This window comes from Schistocerca serialis, chromosome 1, assembly GCF_023864345.2.
Source record: "Schistocerca serialis cubense isolate TAMUIC-IGC-003099 chromosome 1, iqSchSeri2.2, whole genome shotgun sequence".
NCBI lineage: Eukaryota > Metazoa > Arthropoda > Insecta > Orthoptera > Acrididae > Schistocerca > Schistocerca serialis.
This window is the reverse complement of record NC_064638.1, coordinates 969725685-969750208: the sequence shown is the minus strand read 5'-3', so window position 1 is coordinate 969750208 and position 24524 is coordinate 969725685.

Sequence of the window (24524 nt, the reverse complement as noted above, 5' to 3'; positions counted from 1 at the left end):
TATGTTTGTTGCATACTTGAAATGTTGTTCTGTATACCAGACAACTGGGTATCTATTTGCTGTCGCAGCTGGTGATCGGTTTTCAAGCTTTTGATCTATCTCTTTTGAGAACTGTGAAAAGCTTAACTGCGTACGCTCGTCTAATTGACTGATGCGTTCATCCAAGGTCCTAATCCGTTCATCTACTCTGCTAATATTATTATTAATCTCAGTTGCAAGCTGTTTAGCAGTTTCTTGTTCGCGCTGTATCTGTGATTGTTCCTGTGTTTTAAACATTTGTTCCATTTTAATCATTAAGGAAGAAAATGGATCCATTACTGTTTGTGTTGGCTCTACCGGTTGTAAATCGACTGTAACTGGTGTTTCTTGTGGTTCTGCTTCAGTATGCACTTGAACTACCGTATGTATTCTGCCTGAGTGTTCTACAGCAGATGGATCACTGACTTTAATATTAGTGTCCTGTTCTATATCCTCCGTCTGATCTGAAAAAATATTATCAATTTCTACATCACTAGTTATTCCTTCCTCTTCTGAATGTTCTACAGTTACTTCCTGCTGTGTAGCTTTTCTTACACGTCACGCTGAAACGTCACACGCAACACATCAATTATTCCGTCACACAAAACACAAAATAATTACTACACTGCACCAGATTGAAATCAGTACTATAAATGTTCACTTTCGTTCGATTAAAATTCAGTTCGAATCTCGTTCAGTTAACCTCTACTGAAAACATTTTATGCTGTATTTTACTGATCCTTCTCGCAGTTATTTAAATATAATTGACTCTTATAGCTTCCTAAGAAGACACACTCACAAAATGTTCTTTTTTTTCGTTAGTAACGTACAGCACCAGGTAGAAGAAGATGTTGTGCCTATCTTCCGCAGTGCTTTGTTCTGCTACCGCTGGGATGAAATGGTACAGCAAAATTGTCGTGCCAAGGGTCGTCGTAGATTTCCGCTCATTACAGCACGAAAGAAATAGAAACACCCATTAGCACACACATATAAGCTAGTCCTGTCAATAGGTTGCCACTGAATTGCCCCCTCTGTTTATTGATTGTATAGCCACTGAATTGCTATTTATTTATTTAATGGGATAATAATTATTATTAAAAGGTGGCAATTTTATTTAAGCATTGATTTTACTCTTTCGATTGTTGCGAGTCAGCGATAGTGCAATGCTGCTCGCTTTGGAAAATACACATTTTATAAGAATTATTTGGTCGAGGAAACACTTTTGCGATCACGGTTGCGATTTAGACGGTATTCGCGTAATTGTACTGATTAAAAGTTATCGTTTCCGAAATACGCAGGTTCGATTAAAGCTGTGTGCACTTTTGCGCGTATAATGAAAATATTCATAACACGTCGCGTAACAAAAAGAAACATACGAATCCCAACCGTGATCAAACGAAGAAAATATATGATAACATAAATGTTCTTCGCTGTTATTCAGGACAGGCTCAGATTAGACCTTGCAATTTTTAGTTATAGGAAATCACAAAGCGTTACACCTTCAAGATATTTCTTTTGATTAAATTGTATTTACCTTCTCTCTCTCTCCTTTTTACAGCCTTTACACCTTCGATTAAGGAACTTTTCCTTCTCTACCGACCAGTACGAGAACAAAATTCAGACTCCACAAAATGTCTTACATCGAACTATTACATGCTGAACCCTTAACAATCATATATAGTTTCGTAGTACAAACAATGCTAATGTCTTCCGTGCACTAGAAAGACTTTGATACACTGGGCACAAAAATGAAAATAATAAAATTATAATTACATTTTTAATATCATGAATACTTCCTTAAATCATGAAAATAAGGTTTGACATCGTCGTGATATTAATTTTCATCGTTGTAGCACTAAACATACCACACTGCGACTCGTAGAATGTTATTCTTTCGTTGGTTATTCATTCTTTTTCTCTTTGGAGCCCGTCCGCTTTGCAGTCCCCTCTCAGAGATCCGAATGGGGGACTACTCCTGAATATTTTTGCAATGGAGAGATCATCATGACACTAATTCAGTTACACGCCACATGTCCTGTGGCTTCCATTTCCTTTGCATCCTCAAGCCGTTGATTATTGTTCATTCTTCGGCCTTTAGAGGCACTTTCCGAGCCCAAGGACAAGAGAGTGCTCTGAACCTCTGTCCAGTTCTTCGCCTCCTTGACAGGTCTTTCTAAAATGATGCATATAAAACAACAGAAAACTGCAAGAAGAAGAAAAACGAAAATTGTAAGATGTACCACCTGTTTTAAAACATCAGGTAACATGTCAGTAATTTGGCAATAAATAAAAAAAATTTGATCACGGGGTCTAGCTCAGCTCTATCAGTGCAATAAATATTTAACTTATTGGAATGGTGGGAAGCTTCACAATTTAACGTCTCAATAAAACGTGACTGTCCTTTGCGGCGAGTATCGCATAGACACATACACAGGTATACAACGACAAGCCAAGCTAATTACTAACTTCCACCAACAAGGGCAAACAAGAAAATAAGTTTGACGTTAGGAAACAGGCTACTCATTCGTACGAAAGCCTCACACACTAAGATAAATAGTTTAACACGAACACTTGCTTAGGTGCTGCAGGCAGTACTAACGTAAGGTGACCAGATGGCCCGTATTTCATGGGGTCGTCTGTAAGCTTAAGTGTCCCGTTGCCCCGGAAAAACACGTAGTGAACATATATTGTACCGTATTTATTGACCGCCCTGAATTAGCGTGTTCTTAAGTAAAGTGCAGCGTAAGCAAATGTACACTACTGGCCATTAAAATTGCTACACCACGAAGATGACGTGCTACAGACGCGAAATTTAACCGACATAAAGAAGATGCTGTGACATGCAAATGATTAGCTTTTCAGAGCATTCACACAAGGCTGGCGCCGTTGGCGACACCTACAACGAGCTGACATGAGGAAAGCTTCCAACCGATTTCTCATACACAAACAGCAATTGACCAGCGTTGCCTGGTGAAACGTTGTTGTGATGCCTCGTGTAAGGAGGAGAAATGCGTACCATCACGTTTCCGACTTTGATAAAGGTCGGACTGTAGCCTATCGCGATTGCGGTATATCGTATCGCGACACTGCTGCTCGCGTTGGTCGAAATCCAATGACTGTTAGCAGAATACGGAATCGGTTGGTTCAGGAGGGTAATACGGAATGCCGTGCTAGATCCCAACGGCCTCGCATCACAAGCAGTCGAGATGACAGGCATCTTATCCGCATGGCTGTAACGGATCGTGCAGCCACGTCTCGATCCTTGAGCCAACAGATGGGGACATTTGCAAGACAACCATCAGCACGAACAGTTCGACGTCGTTTGCAGCAGCATGGACTATCGGCTCGGAGACCATGGCTGCGGTTACCCTTGACGCTGCATGACAGACAGGAGCGCCTGCGATGGTGTACTCAACGACGAACCTGGGTGCACAAATGACAAAACGTCATTTTTTCGGATGAATCCAGACTCTGTTTACAACATCATGACGGTCGCATCCGTGTTTGGCAACATCGCGGTGAACGCACATTGGAGGCGTGTACTCGTCAACGCCATACTGGCGTATCACCCAGCCTGATGGTTTGGGGTGCCATTGGTTACACTCTCGGTCACCTCTTGTTCGCATTGACGGCACTTTGGACAGTGGACGTTACATTTCAGATGTGTTACGACCTGTGGCTCTACCCTTCATTCGAGCCCTGCGAAACCCTATATTTCAGCAGGATCATGCACGACCGTATGCTACAGGTCCTGTACGGGCCTTTCTGGATACAGAAAATGTTCAACTGTTGCCCAGGCCAGCACATTCTCCAGGTCTCTCACCAATTGAAAACGTCTGGTCAATGGCGGCCGAGTAACTGGCTCGTCACAATACGCCAGTCACTACTCTTGATGAACTGTGGTATCGTGATGAAGCTGCATGGGCAGCTGTATCTGTACACGCCATCCAAGCTCTGACTCAATGCCCAGGCGTATCGAGGCCGATATTACAGCCAGAGGTGGTTGTTCTGGGTACTGATTTCTCAGGATCCATCCACCCAAATTGCGTGAAAATGTAATTACATACCAGGTCTAGTATAATATATTTGTCCAATGAATACCCGTTTATCATCTGCATTTCTTCTTGGTGTAGCAACTTTAATGGCCAGTAGTGTAGAACAGTTGAGACCACAGTCTTTGAGTCACGGCGTAAAGTCAAGCGCTGGCGCGCCAGTCAGGAACGAGAGGGCAGAGGAAGATGTGAAGAAGACGTCAGCCAACTGCACGCTGACCGACCGCTCTCCAGGACGACAACGCTAATTTTCCCTATGTTTAGGGAACATAGGCGCCGCACCCGACTGGTAGCGGCCCAGTTCTACGAAAAGCTTCAAGACCAGCAACCTGAACAGAAGCGACCAAAACTCATTACTTTGCTCGTACATTCTATGTAGCTCAAACTTGGAATTGTTATACTGAAGAGATTTCTTATTTTGTCTGTCGCCCTTTGTTTGCGACTCATCTGTTTAACAAAAAGTCAAGTATTGTCAGTTTCATTTCGTAATAAAACTCATTAATACGATTTGTTTGAATTGTTGTCTAGCGCAGGTTTCTTAGACTTCCCATAATTGACAACTTGGTAGGATTCAGCACTTGTCGAAGAGCAAGAAGAATTCTGCGCCTGGCTGCCACAAATTTTTGATTTTTCGTGAGTTGTTGTATTTTGCTGGCGCCTAAATTCTACTTTGTCTTTTTTGTTACAGGGGTGTGTTTACTTGCTTTAACAGTATATTTGCTAATCAGTGTTTTCAGGTGGGCGTTGCGGGTGTTCTTTTCTTGTGTACTTACTTTTCTTGCTTAGATTGCCTATTTATTGCATTTGTCTCTCCAACAGTGAGCAACCCACCTCCCCCACTCCCTGCTGAGGCGCCACAACTGCAAGTGATAAATGCAACGAAGCTAACACAGATGTTTCAGTTTCAGACATAACAAACTGCCTCGCTGCTAAACACTGTACAGCAACTCCTGACGACTGAAGCCACCAACACAGTGCAAAATACAACTGTAGCTCCGAGTGCCATACCGTAATTTCGAAAGTTTAAGGAAAACGATGAGAGGTGTCTCGAGTGGTTGCAACTGTCTGGAGCCCACGTAATTGCTCACAGTGTACCAGGTACTGTGAAACTACATCACTTTTTGTACACGGTAGGAATTGCAGTGTTTCGCCTCATTCATAAATTATTTTCTAACACGCCGCTCGGCGAGGACTTTCCTATGATCAGGTAGTAGAGTTGCTAACTAACTCTTACGACCAATAAGTGAATGTAGTGGCAGCTAGGTACCAATTCTTTTGTTGCAGCCGGCCGAAGTGGCCGAGCTGTTCTAGGCGCTACGGTCTGGAACTGCGCGACCGCTACGGTAGCAGGTTCGAATCCTGCCTCACGCATGGATGTTTGTGATATCCGTAGGTTAGCTAGGTTTATGTAGTTCTAAGTTATAGGGGACTGATGACCTCAGAAGTTAAGTCCCATAGTGCTCAGAGCCATTTGAACCATTTGTACCTTTCGTTGCACGAAAAGGGCTGAACAAACTTATCATGAGTGGGTAACAGATTTGCAGGGTATGACGTGGAAATGCAAATTAAAATGTGCTTGTGGTGCTTCGGAGAACCGAATGGGATACTATTCTGGAATATTTTGCCAATGGAGAGATCATCATGACACTTTATCAATTAGAGACCACATGTCCTGTGGATACACGTTACGTGGTTTCCATTACAGTCCGCATCCGCACGCCGTTGGTCGTTGATGATTCCTCCACCTTTACGGGAAGTTTCCCACTCCTAGGACAAGATAGTACCCTGAACCTCTGTCCGCTCCTCCGCCCTCTTTGACAAGGCCGTTGGCAGAGTGACGGTGGCTTCTTATGCTGGAAGTCTTCGGCCGCCAATGCTGATAATCAATCAAAATGTATGCGGTGGCTGTTTCAAAGCCAGGACCGAGGACGTTTTGATTATGAATCAAAGACGCTACCCCTAGACCACGGGTGTTTCGTGTATGACACCTTAATTGACTATACTGAGGCCTTACCCACATTATGTGCTGAAACCATTTACCTGGGTTCTTACGAAGTCGATCCGGCAGTGTCTTGAAGCTTTAGGAGAGTTTGACGAAAATGTTTCGTAAAAAGTATGTGAGATCAACTTTTTTATGAAGTGAATCATGTTTAAATGTAGAGTGACAAATCATGACTTTTTGAGTGTACTGGTGAAAAATGGTCTATCATTTTCTGCTTCCTTGGATCTCAAGATATCTCCTACAATAATTTGTAGCTCATAACTGCATTTGTGGTAGCTCTACTTGGCACTAACGCTACTACAGACAGAGTCTCTTTATTACAAATCCGTTATGGACTGATTACGCATCGAAAGTCTAGCCACCAGTGATATATTATCATTTAACACACACTTTTATTTGCATTGATGTAATCACTAATCCATTTCATTCGTGTGTACTTATGTCTCCTGACATCCATCCCAGCTTGGATGCTTATTTACCTCTAAGGCTTGGCAGGTGACACATTTATTTGGAAATCAACAACATTTATACAACTATTCATACGCTTGTTCCGAACGGAGCACATATACCCGGTATATCCATTTGTCGCAAATGGAACCGTTCAGAAGCCACTTTATTGTTAGTGGTACACCGGCTATCCGGAGAGGTGCACATGATGGCTAAGAAACATTATTCTCTCTAAGACTAGACATACCAACTCGGAAACCACTCTAGTCGAAATTAAGTACTCGTCAGACAAATGATTTTTACACATTACCCGACACTTTACTGATGAACACATTATAGCTGGAGGTGTGTCTATTCTAGCTGGTGGTATTCTACACAAGAACTGAATTGGTGTGATTGCTCTCCATCTCTGAGTGTCTCTGATACCCAACGTCCTCAGTTATTTATTGGATAAACTTCACTCTCTTTGTAATTGCACGCGCTTTACCCTTAATGGCTCCCTCTAGTAGCATGAAAGTTAATCGTTGATGATACCTTTACACGTGTGCTATCATACTGTCACCTGTTCTAGACAATGTTTTCCATATACCCCTTTTCTGTCCAATTCTGCACAGAATCTCATTATTACTTGTCAGTGCACTTCCACATCCTTCTGTACTGCATATTGTTATATCAGTCAGTACATCTTCTTGGGTTCCAGTTGGTACCTTTTACTGATTATTCCGCGCAATCTACGCAGATATTCGCTTTGATTTAGTGGACGTTTCACTGAGGTTAGTACCGAGTTAACAGTTCTGTTTACGTTTAGGAATATTAGAAGTTCAGTGATTCTACTATAACCACCGTCTTTTCACTATTTTCCTTTTTATCTGTTATCTCTTCTCTTTCAGCACAGTATTACCATGTTATAGAGCAATTATTACTCATGGAGAAACTCGAGGATATTTTTAACCGGTATGTATTTTGTGCTTGAATATTCATGCATCTAGCATTTGAAACTTTTTGGAATTGTTTTCCCTTTACCAACATGCGCAATAAATTCCTGTAATAATTTTTTGTGCACATTAAATAGATTTTCTCAGGTCCCATTAGATGAAAATTTTTTCGCACTTTGATTCAAAATACCTCAAATATGGCATTACAGCAGAAGAAGCATCAAAAGAAAATCATCGAGTCTTTAAAATTACCAAGACCACAATCCTTCATTGCCGTAGATGAATTAGAATAATTTTTTATAAAAGAACAATTGTTCGAGGTATTTATCTTTAGAAATAGTCGGTAATGGACAGCGTGATGTCAGTCTGGGGTTTTACTCACGGATAAAAGCTGTCGTGCAGCACAAGTCGACCGGTGCAGCGCGTTTGGAGCATAGGTGTAAATCTTTAAATCACTGTCATCGAAATTCAGCTCCACCTGAATCATAACACCTGCATACAAACATTTTTTTAATCCAATAGTTAATTAACGTATTAAGACATTCAAAATATTAAATAACGTTACTACACGAGATTCAGAAGGACATACCCATACATATTATGAGGGCCATTCGGAAGTAAGGTCCGATACGTCGTGAAATGGAATGACAGTGAAAATCCGATGAAACTGTGCACAGATGTGTTGGGCAGTGTCTCTAGTATGCCTGTCGATTACGGAACGTCGCTCTTTCCAGCAATGAACAGACAATGAGCACATAAAGATGTCTAGAAAAATGTTGTTGCCCGCCAAGTAACGACAAACATCGAAGTCGGAGCTGGAAGATGTAAAAAACTGTTGGAAATAATTTACGAATACTTTCCGAACAGGCCTCGTACAAAACTGGATATACATATGTATTTATGTTCCACATATGCTCCTAAACTTCCACATCTAATTCAAGCAAACGTGAATGAACAAAGAGAGGGGAGACGAGGAGACGGACAGAGAAAGGAAAGAGGAGGAGGTGAACAGGGAGACAGGGGAGGAGGAGATGGGTAGAGAGAGGTGGACTAACAGAAGACTGGAATAAATACATACGTGGGCTACGCCGGGCACTCTGTTAGTAAATTACACTGAAGCGCCAAAGAAACTTGTTCAGGCCTGCGTATTCAAATACATGGATATGGAAACAGGTAGAATACGACGCTGCGGTCGGCAACGCCTATATAAGACAACAAGTGTCTGCCATAGTTGTTAGATCGGTTACTGCTGCTACAATGGCAAGTTATCAAGATATAAGTGGGTTTGAATGTGGCGCTATTGTCGGGGCACGAGCCATGGAAAACAGCATCTCTCAGATAGTGATGAAGTGGAGATTTTCCTGTACGACCATTGCACAAGTGTACCGTGAATATCAGGAATCCGGAAAAACATCAAATCTCCGACTTCGCTGCAGAAGGAAAAAAATCATGCAAGAACGAGACCAACAACGACTGAAGAGAATCTCTCAACTTGTCGGAAGCACAATATTTCCGTAAATTACTGCAGATTTCAATGGTGGTCCATCAACAAGTGTCAGCGTGCGAACCATTCAACGAAACATCATCGATATGGGCTCCTGGAGTCGAAGGCGCACTCGTGTGCCCTTGATGACTATAGGGCACAAAGCTTTACCCCTCACCTGGGCTCGTCAACACCGACGTTGGACTGTTGATGACTGATCAGACGAGTCTCGTTTCAAATTATATCGAGCGGATGGACGTGTATGGGCATGGAGACAACCTCATCGATCCATGCACCTGCATGTGAGCAGGCGACTGTTTAGGCTGGCGGAGACTCTGTAATGGTGTGGGACCTGTGCAGTTGGAATGATGTGGGACCTCTGATACATCTTGATACGCCTCTGACAGATAACATGTACGTACGCATCCTGTCCGATCACCTGCATCGATTCACGTCCATTGTACACTGCGACGGACTTGGGCAATTCCATCAGGACAATGCGACACAGCGCGCGTCCAGAGTTGCTACAGAGTGGCTCCAGGAACACTCTTTTGAATTTAAACACTTCAGCTCGCCACCAAACTCCCCAGACATGAACATTATTGAGCATATCTGGGATTCCTTGCAGCGTACTGTTCAGAAGAGATTTCTGCCCCCTCATACTCTTTCGGATTTATCAACAGCGCTGCGGAATTCATGGCGTAAATTCCCCCCTGAACTACTTCAGACATTAGTCGAGTTCATGTCACGTCCTGTTGCGGCGCTTTTGCGTGCTCTCAGGGGCCTTACACGACATTAGGCAACTTTAACAGTTTCTGTGGCTCTTCAGTGTATCTTGATAATTTTACCTGAGACTGTTAGCGATACACAGTGACAATGCTCTTTGTGATGCTGCAAGGTATAACTGAAAATCAGTAGAAAGGTAAGGCAAATTTAAGGAAATTAAAGAGGGAAACGAAATATTATATTGACAGTTACACAGCTTCCAAAGACTACCTGTCTAACATTCTGCGTGGTGTCTGTTTGTTCTATATCGTGTCTCCCTACCACTTTCGCGCAACGACGCTCTGAGCGTGTTTTTTGGGGAATTGACTAGTTTGAACCTGGGACCTGTTGCTGGTAAGGAGACGCCAGACCACACATGACATGCAGAATTCAGAAGAGTTCAGTAAGACTAGCCATGATATAACCAAATACTTAATGATTTCAGCGTCAGCTCCACTGCACTCCCTGTAAAAGAATCTTAACACTATCTAAATTTAGTGGAAGGGGTTCAAGGCTTTCCTACTTTTAGTTAGCTGGTAAAATAACGTCGAAAAAGCAGTTAAGTTTACTATTGGAAATTTTATTCTACTCACAAAACATTGTTTATAAATTGCACTATTGATAAAAGGAAATGTTTTAATACAAGATGGTAAAAACCAACTGCGTTCAACAAAAATGTGAACGAATATTCCCTGAATGGGTTTCCAAGTTCTACAATGGATCGAAGGATGACCTATATCGTATCACATTTATAATCTAGGTTTAAATTAAGTTTCACAAAAGAGAAAACTATCAAAATGGTCTACAGTGACCCTCAGTTATCTTTAATTACTTATCTAACTTGTCGTAAATTACAGTGGCTGATGTGGCTTCTCAATAATTATATAACAGAAAAATCATCGCGTTTCAGATTTTAACTTACGTAGCAAATGTGAATACCATGAGCTTCAATTGACGATCGACACTAGTATTACGTAAAAAGGGGATGTAACAGATGAGACTTCTGCAGTTCTGAGTGCAGGCAGCACAGCTCCGCTCACCTCACCGTCTCGGAAGCAACTCTCCCCTAACTTCTCCTTACTACAATTTACCGAAGTTCGTTTAAAAAAATTATCTGGCTGTGTTTTCATCTGACCAATCAGGGTCTCAATGTTAACCTTAAGCTCCGCCTACAAAAATTCTGTCTATCCATTGAGAAACGTTATACTTTTCGTGACGGGGCAATGTTTTTAAAGTTTGCAACGTAACAGATACGCGAAAAAGTCTCACGCTAAAACTTGCAGCTGGTGTGGTCCTTTAGTGTTATCGTAAGACCTATACTGTTCTTCTGGAGGGCTCTATCTTTTAACATGGGCTGTGGGGTGGTCCTAACGTAACAGAGACGCGAGAAAGTCTCACGCTAAAACATGCGGCTGGGGTGGCCCTTTTTGTGTTGTCGTAAGATCTATACTGTTCTTCTGGAGGGCTCTAGCTTTTAACATGGACTGGGGGGTGGTCCTGACGTAACAGAGACGCGAAAAAGTCTCACGCTATGGCTCTAGCTTTTAACATGGGCTGGGGGGTGGTCCTAGCGGTTAGCTGGCAACGTGGGTGTCCGTCCCTTATCGTAGGGCCTTCTAACTTAACACGGTTCTGCCCTCAGCTTCTGTTCCCGTTTCTCCCCTCGGAATTGCTTCTGTCTTAGGGTGGGAAGGTATGACATGCATTTAGGCATTCTTGTGTTAGTCTGTGGTATTCCATTTGCTCACTCGTTACTCGTATTACTTTGGTTAATTTAATGTCATGGTTTATTCGGAGCTATGTGACATACTACTGGATTTGCTTATCATGTCAGGGTTTTCATGGAAGGTGTTGGATTTTGCTGACACCTTACACCTGTGTCACTGGAATGTCTTAAGGTATCATGAATTTTATTCAATATTTTTACTCTCAGCAAAAAAAGCCACATCATTTGTGCCTCCAAAGAGCGTTACCAGACATGGAGTGACGGCAGTGGCACTGAAATGAATCCGGCGTCATGTGGCTGTGGCAGACAGACCGCCGTGTCTGTGCCGCTGGATTAGTCTGACGTCAGGACGTGCATAGGTATCTGTAACCTGACGTCCATCGTTGAATGCCTCTTTGAAGTTTGTTAACAACGGTGTTGAAAAGATGGTTAAAAAATGCTTCATCAAGTGACATTCAAGCCAGGACTCTCTACGAAATAAAGTAGCTCCATTCAGCGTCTGATGTGCACTTCCGTGAGAAGCAAATACCAAAACGAAGAATGTGTGACGTTTTGTTTACCACAGATGCAGCAACGAATAGAGACGGTGGAGAGGTTCAGACGAGGATAAGGGAGAACATGGTAGGCTGTGGTTTTATTCTCTGGCTAAACACAGTCCTAAGACAGGGTGGTTTAGGAAAACCATGAAAAGTATCTTCGGATGACCAGACAGGACTCTGAACCACTCTACTACGCCATATGATACTATGGAAGCACGTACTTTCATACAATTTTTCAGTATTTTCGGTCAGCTACTTTCCAGCACAGAATAGTCTGGAAGCACTGTCCTTTGTAACGCTTCCAGAGACAAGTGTAGCATTTTTCTGGGGATAGTAGAACGGATAACAGGACGATTTGTTTTCAGTTACTGAGAGTTATCGTAATCTGTAATTCACCTGTCGATTGTTCAAAACGAAGAGCTTCAATAACATGTAAGAACACAGTTAATAAGGCGTTTTTTGGAAAGGAAACGTGTGGAACATGCTAACGTTTCTGTCAAAATACGAGGCGTGTTTTTTAAGTAAGTATCGTTTTGAAATAAAAAAAGACGTGCTAAGATATCTCAATAATTTTATTTTTACATGGAAGCCTGTACCTTAATCTACTTTTCTACATAATTTCCGTCAATACTGAGGTACTTGTCATAACGTTGTTCCAGTTTTTGAATACCCTCCTCACAGAAGTCTGCCGCCTGACTTGTTAACCACTGCATCACCACTGTTTTGACTTCGTCATCGTCTTGAAGACGCTGACCGCCCAGGTATTTCTTCAAGTGCAGGAACAGATGGTAGTCACTGGGCGCAAGATTGGGGCTGTACGGATGCCCTTGCTCAACTTCCATGGACTGTTGCTTTGATTCTGGTGTGATGTAGCCCACCCATGTTTCATCGCCCATAACAAAAAATCATCACCGTCGTTGTGGTACCGCTCAAGGAAAGTCAATGCTCTGTCTAAACGTTTGGATTTGTGCACATCCGTCAACATTTTCGGTACCCAACGTGCGCACAATTTTCGGTAATTCAAGTGCTCAGTCACAATGCCATACAAAACACTACGAGAAACATTAGGAAAGTCATCCCGCAAGGAGGAAATCCTAAAGCGTTTGTTATCTCTCACCTTATTGTCCATTTCCTGCACCAAACTTTCATTAACGACCGAAGGGCGCCCACTCTGTTGTTCATCATGAACGTTTGTGCGGCCATCTTTAAATGCTCTCACCCGCTTTCTTACTGATAGTGTTTTCTCCGTAAACTGCAGAGATCTCACGATGAATATTGATCGCTTTTAGGCCTTTAGCACTAAGAAATCTTATAACAGCCCATACTTCAAAGTCGGCGGGACTCACGATTATCGGAGGCATCTTAAACACGCACTACACAATGTAAACAAGGAAGAATCAGACTGTAATATGAAACACCCCCATTTAATTCCTCTACTGGATTTTGTGTAATTTACTGACGCCACCAAACAGTTAATTATTATGATTATATGACCGTGTGCTTAATGGATGAAAGGCTATCGGTTTTTCTGCTGTGGTTTCGGGGGTATTTCAACCGAGTGCGGCTGTTTTGCAACTGAATAGTGGAATGATTCAAAGTTTGTCTATTATTAAGGACCACAAAAGTTGCGATGTACAAACTGCATTGTATTTTCTACGAACACACAAATTCTGAGGCAGCTGCTACCTTCGTCTTACACGTCTAATTACGGTTATATCTTTTTACTAATTGCTGATTTTCAGTACTTCGTCACCCACAATGCTGATGGTTACATTCACAACAATTCTCACTGCAATCCATGGTTGTTACTGCCCGACGTGGTTGACGCGAAACACGTAATTCGGCACTTGTCACTTTCTGTTTCATATCACTCAGAATCGGTATTAGTGAAGGTTAACCCCACAACGATCAGGGGGACGTGCTCACTTGTCATACTCCGGTGAATTTTACCGTTTACAGCTTACTCGACCACCATTCTTGCTTGTCTCTCCAACACTACCGCTCACTCGTCACTCTACCATACTACTCCACACTCGGCACTCGTCTCACTGCCTACTGCAGCGCTCGACAATCGACTCCTGTCTACTATCGACTTGGGTGTCAGGTACCAACATCTATGCTTGTGGGATCACGGATCCCTTACATCCCCACCCTAAAAACCTTCTTTGTAGCCACAGGCGAAAAAGAATAATCGGAAAAATTATCACATAGCATATAAATGAAAATGAGGAACGTAGGTTCTGGTTCACATATACTGAAAATTACATCGTTTCACAAAGAATACCCTACTGACTCCGGTAGCAAACTGCCCCTACAGAAACATTATACAACATCAATATATCTTAATTAACATAGTATGGTAAATATTTTTATAAACTTATCTTCCATTCAATCACCAAAAATCGTCACTTTCTAAGGTTTGTCTGGGCCATTAACTACATATTTGTTACTGGTTAATCTTTTATAACTAGCTATAGCAAAGACAAGAAAACAAACTAGTTGAATGCCAGCTACCCCTTTGGTATGCTGTCCTTTCAGCGGAGTTCCTGCCGTCCATACTACTATCACTCTAACTTATAACTCACTTGGATAAAACACATCAAAGTTAAGGAAGGAATTCACAACTTATTCATTTGAGTCTTTAACACAAGCAAAATGGAATATCAAAACAAAATATAGCGTTTAAACCTTGACTTATGCAATTATTTTAGTATTCCTCATTCCTCTACAGATTCAATAATATTAAATGCTCCATCATACCACTAAATATGTCTTATATAACTATTTGCATCACTGTAACTAATGTGGTCATCCAATGAAAAATTTTAAACTACTGATCATTTCATTTTGCCAAACATTACTGCCATATGTGAACTGTTATCACTAAGGCTTAGATGAGAGGCACAATATTTCTTGTTATATTGACTTTAATTCAAATCTCCTATATGGATATTTATTATTCATGCACAGTGCCAGAATTATGCTTCTAAAGCTTGACCTAAGTATAACCATAATTGACTCTGATAGCTAATTGGATACATGAATTACTTATTACTCATAAGTTACACTTTCTGTTTTATCAGCGTACCTCAGATCAACATGTATATCTGCAAATAACTTGCAAACAGATGTTGCTCATGTGCTAAATGACATACTTCAATACTTCAAACGTCTCATACTCCATACATTTCATTATACATAACTCCCTCAACTTAACAGCAACTTCAACTGCACATAAATATACATCTTCAAAATACATCAACCCTCCATATTCGCTGCAATAACTACATAAAAATACTACTCCAGGCTCCTTGGCCTCTCCGTTCATCATATTTCACATCATTTATTCGAACAACTATCTCCTCATGTATTTGTTTCTTTATATGTTCATCTACTTACAAGCTGATACATTACTTCAATTCTCTTACAATTGCTTGACCTTTTTATGCCTCATAAAACAACTCTCTGAGATTACACAAACTTTGTTTGACCAATTAGCTTCCCACCACATTTTATAAACATTAAATTTCTGATCTGGTTCTCATTTTATTACTTCTGGTACTATTAATTTTGTAATGTACTGACACTAAACTGATTTTTAACTTATTGATTCTCTGACACCTCTCATCCTACATCAACAGTAACTACTTATCCTTATTTTAAGTCAACTATAAATCTGCTACCTGGGTCCTGACTGAATTACTTGGATGACCACTACCAATCCTAACTATTACATACTAAGTTTCTTAACCTAAGGATAGAGAAAGATGGAAGAGGAATGAAACTTGAAATAAGAAATAAAGTCTCACCCAGCTGGAAGTGTACCAGTCGCCACTTGGTGTACCAGCAAAAGAGTTGCTGGCTCCCTACACCTCTCTTATTTCTTCAATTCGTACCTCATGATCCCTTCGTCCATCTTCTCCCTGCTCATAATTCCTGTCATTAACATCATCATCTCTACCATGATTGTGGTGAAACTGTCGACCACTGCCATGGTTCCTATGTCCATTACCCCCACCTCTACCACTGTAATTTGGTGGGCCATTAAAATGACTTTTATGGTAAGTATTTCCATCTTTATCTTTTATCAGGCTTCCAGATAAATTTTCTTGCATCCTACAACTTAACCTCCTTTTAATTGCTGACATCATTATGTCGTCATCCAATGGCTGCTCCAATGTTTCAGTCAACTCCCATAGATGCTCAGCCAATTCTCTCAAGGAGCCTCTCCAGATTTTATGGGACTTGCAATGCAGTAAATCTTCAAGTGTTGCACATTGGTGACCTTTTCAGCAGTATTTCTTTTAAAATTCTTCCTCAAATTGACTGTAGCTGGCAACTTCTCCTTTCTTCCTAACTCCCCAGGTGAAAGCTTCACCTTCCATTGTCTATTGCGAACTGAATTTTATCTGCATCTTGTAAGTGTGCTAGGAAAACACCTTGTAACCACTTAGTAAATGTCATTGGATGCAATGCCCATTTGGATTTATATTTTCGCTCCATGTGTGCCTGGGTATACCTATTATCAGCATTTACCAATGTAATGTACTTGCCCTCCCCTACTGTTAAGGTGGCACTATTTATCTTCCTATCAATCTCTTCGGGTTTAGTTCCTAGCTGTTGGACTCCCTCCTGCAGCTGTTTGATCTCATTTGTGACTATATGTTCCACAGCCTCCTCCAATTTCACTTGCCTATTTCCCAATTTACCAATATTGACTTGGCACTGCTGTTGTATTTGTACCACGTCCTTAATCCGTTGGTTTTGGTGTGTTTCAATATCTTGAATTCTCCCTTCCAATTCAGTTTTGACGTCCTTGACATCTCCCTCAGCTTTTCCGATTATCTCTACTCTCATGTCGTTCATCTCTTCTCGGAGTCGATCGATCTACCTTCACCTGAAGCTTGTCATCTCTCTCCTGAAGAGTTATTCTCATCTGTTCCTGGAATTCCTGCAGTCCTTTCTTTAAACTTTCTTCGTTTTCTTGGAACATCTCTGCTATACTTTTCTTGATTTCTTTGTTTTCTTTCATGATTTCTTGGAGCATCTTAAATATTGTTAACTGCATTTCTCCATCCTCTAGACTCAATTCTTTTCCAATAGGTTTTACTGGTGTCTCAGGGTAACCAGTTGAATGACCCTTTGGGCTGTTCATTGACATTCCACTACTACCAATTCCTGACTCATCCTTGTCCTCCTGCCTTTATCTCCATTTTTCTAACTACCTCCTCCACAACCTTTCCTTTCAATTCGGGATCCATTCTCAACTATTCACTATGCACAGACAAAAAAATGAAAAACATAACGTCCTAGTAACCCAAACACTCACTAATTAGCTAATAACGAAATAATCCTTCACTGTATTAGGTTAACCCAGACTGGCAAAATAGACCTCTCCATTGAACACCATAAATTACAGAAATCTACCCAGATCAATCATCAATGACTGCATTTATACACAAACTCTCAAAGTAATATACACACAACTTAGAAGACATATAAATATGTAGTTTACAATAAATAATGCAAATGAGACACTATTCTGTGCTGTACACACGAAAAAGCATGCATATTGGCATACCAGGCTTCAGAGCAAATTTGCAAAAAAATGTTAAAAAAATACTGTTCTTATGCGATGTTTCGACGTTGGAAGTCGCGCTGCTAGTCATGTTGGTGTTGGCTCCTCCGCCGCGGCGGCGGCAGGCGATGCGTTGCTGTAGCTGGTGTGTAGCGCTGTGTGCAAAGCGAAGCTCGCGGCGAATCGCGCTGACGCAGTCTTGTAGTTCGGTGGTAGGCGACGGGATGGAACTGCGATCACGTATTTCGTTGATCTGCGGGTAGGTGGCGCAGACGTCGTATACTTCGAGGGTTCGCCACTAGATGTCAAACTCCGCGTCGTCGTTGTTTCTACTTCAACCACTTGGCTCCGCTGTAGTCACCGGTCAGTGTGGTACATCTCCACTATCCAAATCCTTGCTGTCGCGGCGTGTGGAACGTCTTCACTGTTTCAGAAGCTTTGGTTAGCCGCTCACGGAGTCTGGGTGACGTCATCCAACAATTGCGCCAGTCAACTCAACACTCGGAAATGCGGTAACAGTTTATGGGTCCACATCAAATCGAGCGATTTACACCGTTCAAAAGATCATTTCATATACAAAGTCACTTGAAAACATGTTCATGATCCTTCCGTAACGGAATTTTCGCTGGTTCACTCGCGATTATGCACGAACGCGCCTCTTCTTAGAGTATGAATTTTACAGCAATTCATGCATGTTTTCCTGTCCATACTTCAATACATTATTCATTAACACCGCTTTTGTCACTTGAACTTGTAAAAAGAAATTGTTTACTGTTCCTCAGTCAATTTTGCACTGTATTGTCTAAATAATGTACTTCGTTCCGACGATTTCTAATTTCACCATAAATACGTTACGTTACACTGTTTCTTGTTGAAACACACTAATTTTAGTCACTGTAACGACAATACACTAACTGTCGTCCGATAATTGCAAATGTCTTTCCACTGAAACGAAAAATTGAGGTCAATAAACCATTATTCAGATCCGAAGATTGCAATTGTCCTTTTCACGGGAGTCAAGATGAAACACCCCCGTTTAATTCCTTTACTGGATTTTGTGTAATTATTATGATTATATGACCGTGTGCTTAATGGATGAAAGGCTATCGGTTTTTCTGCTGTGGTTTCGGGGGTATTTCAACCGAGTGCGGCTGTTTTGCAACTGAAGAGTGGAATGCTCGAAAGTTTGTCTATTATTAAGGACCACAAAGGTTGCGATGTACAAACTGTATTGTATGTTCTACGGTTATATCTTTTTATTGATTGCTGATTTTCAATACTTCGTCACACGCAATGCTGATGGTTAACATTCACAACAATCCTCACTGCAACCCATGGTTATTGCTGGCTGACGCGGTTGACTCTCTGACTGTATTCAAAACAAACACGAAATCTATGGAACACTATTAATAGCACTCGACAATTAAAGCTTCCTAAAAGCAAAAACACACGGAAGAAGAAGTGACAAGTAAGAAAAATACCTTCACCGAAGAGTCAAGCAGTATATTGCTGCCTCCTACGTATATCTCGCGAGGAGACCATGAGGATAAAATCAGAGAGATTACAGCCCACACAGAACCATACCGACAATCCTTCTTTCCATGAACAATACGAGACTGGAATAGAAGGGAGAACCGATAGAGGTACTCAGGGTACCCTCCGCCACACACCGTCAGGTGGCTTGCGGAGTGTGGATGTAGATGCAGATGTAGATGTAGAAACACGTAAATCGGCACTTGTCACTTTCTGTTTCATATCACTCGCGAATCGGTATTAGTGAGGGTCAACCCCACGACGATCAGGGGGACGTGCTCACTCGTCATACTCCGGTGAATTTTACCGTTTACAACTTACTCGACCACCATTCTTGCTTGTCTCCCCAACACTACCGCCTGCTCGTCGCTCTCCCATGCTACTCCGCACTCGACACTCGTCTCACTGCCTACTGCAGTAGTGATGGGGAGCTCGTGAATGAGTCGTTCAAATGAACGCTTCACTCCAGTGAAGTGTGAACTAACCACTCAATTTCAATGAACTGGTACTTCAAACTCTTCACAGATAGCACACTCCACACTTTTTTCTAGTTCACTCACTCTCTTCCCCTCTCCCTCCCCCAGTACATCGGCGCTACGTCACTCATTCTCCCCTCACTTCAGTCCTCCCTCTACTGCCTGTCGACGAATCGCGCGGTGTTTCTGGGGAACGATTGGGTTATGAGGGGTACAGGCGTTGAGGGGCGAGGGGAAGGTAGCGTCAGCTGCTTCCTGCAGTGCTGACATCATTACCAGCGACTATTTGTGGAGTTATACTTCGCGTTTACGGGTAAGCTACCGTTGGCAGCGCTTGCAGACAAATGAATATTAAAATACAAAAGAAGAGGCTGGCTGTGTGAGCGCGCACAGCCAACATGAAAATAAAATGCTTACCTTGTGAGTCTGGAACTGAAGCATGCGTAGAATCCACGCTTGAAAGATAATCGTTCATGTAGGAATGTTTATCTTGTACACATTATTGAAATAATTACACTAAATGTCAATTTGAGGATTGTCCTAATTAAATTTTTAAAAAAATACACATATATATTTATGAATAAACATCAACGGATTTGGTGAATCTTCAGAAATTTCCGTTTAAAAACATAATGTGTTCCACTTTTTTCCCTGTCAGGCGATTTCTTCTGTCAGTTATAAGGTGTCCTGCCTTCGAGAACACTCTTTCACACGGCGTGGAGGTTGCGACAATACACAGTCGTATTTTTGCAAGTTCAAAGAGCGAGGGGTATACTGACAGCCGTTCAGACCACCACTGAAATGGACTGCCTTGCCTCTGTAGCAGGGGCTCTTGTAAATGTTTGTCCACTTCCACTATTGCAGCAGCTCTCGGGTGTGGATTACTCTGCAGCCTGGAAAACACTTCATCAAATTCGAGCCAGAGACTGGAAGTTGATTCAGTGGTTGGAACTGAGATTGTTGCAGTAGCAGTGGATGTGTTCGTCACAAATTTCTCACAGTGCCTGATCAGGTTTAATTTCACCTTCTCAGCAGAATTTTTATCAGAAAAACCATGTAATTTGAACCGGGGATCCAATGCAGTTGCTTCCGCGAAAATGGAATTTTCCTCTATATTTCTAAATCGTCGTTTTAGGTCTTCAGCTAACTTTCCGGCCATCTGTTGCACGTCTACATGAATTTCAGTGTTATTAACAAACCTGCAACACCATTTTTTCAACGAGCGACTAAGTAGTATAACTTTAGAAGCAGTGACAACATTTTCACTTGACATTTCCTCGGTGCAGTCTTCGAAAACTTTCAACAGGTCACAGGCTTGTGTTACACTTGCAATGTCCTCTGCAGTCAGATTTGGAAGATCTGGATAATTCAGAGTGATAACTGTCATTAGGGAATTCTTAACCTCGATTATTCTTCGCAGCATATCATAGGTTGAATTCCATCTTGTAACACTGTGCTGTTTTAGTGTCAGAACTGGCTCTTTTAACTGTTCCTGCATCTTTTTCAGTTTCGTGCAGGCCTGCGAACTTCTTTTAAAAAATTCAACAATTTTTTTTACTTTATTCAGAATGGGTTGAATGTGCGGAAGCCCATTCTGAACAATTAAATTGAGTGTGTGCGCAAAGCAGGGGATGTGTTTCCAGGCTGTGAGTCTTATAGCTGCCACAATGTTAGCACCATTGTCGCTGACAACACAGACGACTTTTTCTTGAATGCCCCATTCCCTTGTGACACGTAGCATTTCTTCCGAGAGTTTTTCTGACGTGTGCCTTTCGTCGTATTTAAAGCACTCTAGGAGGGAAGACGCCAGCTCCAGGTCTTTAACGTAGTGTGCTGTCACCGACAAATAACTCTCATTTGTAGTTGAGGTCCACCCATCCATTGTCAGCACAACCGCTTCCGCAGAATTAATTTTGGCTCTCACAATTTCTTTCATCATGGCGTACTGTTGCTGTAGCAGCGTATTGGAAATGTTCTTCCGAGATGGCATTCTGTAAGCACCATTCAGTTTGCCTACAAAACTTTGGAAATGTTTGCTTTCCACAATGTTGAAGGGCAAATAATCCTTTACAACAGTCTGCAGAAGTGTGAAATCTATCTTCTGATTTCTTTTGTTAGAAAGAGGTTTCGGAAAATACATGGGTAATGTACCGTGATATGGAGGTCTGCTTTCTGATACTGAAGTGGTACTGTTATTTTCTGGCACCAACTGCTGTTCGCTTCTGGCACTAGCTGATGTTAGTTGCGGATTTGCGGGTTTTTTATCCAAGAAATATCGGAAGATGCAGGAGCAGGGGGCGCTAAGCGTCTGACTGACAATGACACTGTTGGATGCAGCACTCGAACATGACGCGGTAGATTAAATGTATTTCCTCCTTTCTATGAAATACGCTTAGAACAACAGTTACACTTTGATTTCCCATCACCTACATCGGCGAAGAAACCCCAAATTTCACTACTTTTACGCGATCGCGAGTTGCTAGCCATTGTATAAGAGTGAACAGACACAAAAACTGCTTTCCAAAGGAAATAAAGAGGGATTTTACCTGAAATCGTACCAATGACTACAGGTGACAGTTTATGTTTCGAATTTGGAGGGTTATTATTCTCAACAAAGCCGGCCGCGGTGGTCTCGCGGTTCTAGGCGCGCAGTCCGGAACCGCGCGACTGCTGCGGTCGCAGGTTCGAATCCTGCCTAGGGCATGGATGTGTGTGATGTCCTTAGGTTAGTTAGGTTTAAGTAGTTCTAAGTTCTAGGGGACTGATGACCACAGCTGTTAAGTCCCATAGTGCTCAGAGCCATTTGAACCATTTTTTTCTCAACAAAAATAAAATCTACAGGAAAACTTCTGAATAATTACTTAACGTAGGTATATAGACTTTGTAACAGTGGTAAACATACTCATTCTATTTTGGTTTAAATTTTAAAAGGAACAAAATTGGACTGCATTTCGTTGGTAGCCCTAGTTTTCAGTCCATGAATACAACAAATAAGGTTTCACTTGGCGGATAAAGACTTTTTTGGGCGCTTCATGAGAAAATGTTGAGAAAGATTAAATGTAATCCCTTCTTTATATATGACAGGTTTCTCTGTTTATCTTTCCTTTGTCCCCTTCGACCATGCTCTATTTAACTCTCAGACACTGTAAGAGCTTAAAACGTTGCGTTCACGTTACTGCATAGTTCGGCCATCTGTTGGTAAAATTATGAAGTATTACAAAGCTTCATTGTACGAGCGAGGCGAAGCGAGCGTAGCCGCGGCTGAGCGGCGAACTGGGCAACTTCGCCAGCCTTCCGTACTTCATGAATGAACTACTTCATTTGAACGCTTCACGGCAAAGAGTGAAATGAATGAAGTAGTTCACGAGAATGAACGAGCTCGACCCATCTCTATACTGCAGCGCTCGACAATCGACTCCTTTCTACTATCGACCTGGGTGTCGGCTACCAGCATCTATGCTTGTGGGATCACGGATCCCTTACAAATATCGTTAGTGCGTAGATTAAGGTACAGGCTTTCATGTAAAAATAAAATTATTGAGATAGGACGTCTTTTTTTAATTTCAAAACGGTACTTACTTACAAAACACGGCTCGTATTTATGCCAACATTGGAGCTTTGTTGAGAAACTCATTCTGCTAAAGGAGCTGTAAAGAAGCATTCAAAATTGAAATCAAAAACAATATAGTCTTCCCTACAGCTCGGAGCACATAAAATGAAGCCAATTTCTAAACGTTGATGTTCTAGGTTACATAAACTACAAGAACCGAAGGCGGAAGGATACTGCGATCGTGGTTCGAAAGCTATGAACATTTCGTAGGTTGTCTTTCATTTAGGCCAGAAGTTGAAATTATATAAAAATATTCTTTAATAAAATACAGTGATGTAAAAGAGATTAACAGGTATGTGTTGTCTACTAATTTAGATTGGAGCGCTGTAAAAAAAGTGAAATTACTGAATAGTGTGCCCTGTGACGTATTCACTCAATACAGCAAAGTCCTTAGGTACAGCATCAAAAGTTACGAGAGTGGGTAAACACATCTGTAAAACAATCTTTTAGAAACTAACAGTAAGATGAATGCCACACTTTTTGAATCAAATGGTATGTCTGAGCTGCGACTGAAAGAACGTGTGTGGCACTGCTAAAGTAGGTAATGCGTCTACCGAACCAACCTGAAACGTAGACAGACTTAGAGGAATATTAAGTAAGTTCGAACTAAACCTTCCGCCTAGGATATTTTCTTACCCGCGATTAAAATAACTCTTGTTTGGATACGGGAGGCTTCTGCTAGTCTATATCTGTGTTTCTTGCACTTGTGTGTGAAATACAAACAGCAAATAATTTTAGGCAAACGTCACAAACTATGTTCCTAAAGGGATGTAATACCTCGTAAGATGACTAACCTAAGTCAAACCGATAATGTTTATACTCATGAAAAAAGCTGTAAGGAGTAATCATCTAAGTAAAATACCTTATAAATACTGTGCTTAACAGCTTATACTCTACATCAGCTCTGAAACAACGGAAAAAAGAACTGTCACAGGGGAATACACACCAGAGAGTCTTTTCCTAACGACTCGCTCTGCGCAGCAAAGAAGAAATGTAACATACAGTATAAACTACTGTTTGAGTAACATAAGCTCTAGCGTATTTGCTGAAACACTTAAGAGACAAGAACCGGAAAGCAGAAATTTCCTGTTAACATGCGCAAGTAGACCACCGTCTCGTTTCAGAGCTACAATAACACTGTGGTGCGCGTGCGCGCAGTCGTAGAGATGAGGGCAGAGAAGTAGCTGCGAAGCATCCGTGGTGTGGAACCGACGTATGTGTTGGCGCGCAGATGCCAGAGTGCTTTGCGTCGAAAATATTATACGTGGCCAGGCAAGTAAGTGGAAATAGTATATGGTCGCAAAAAGATTTTGGAAATAATGAAGAATTTTGTGTGGGCCAAATTTATTCAAGTTGCTCG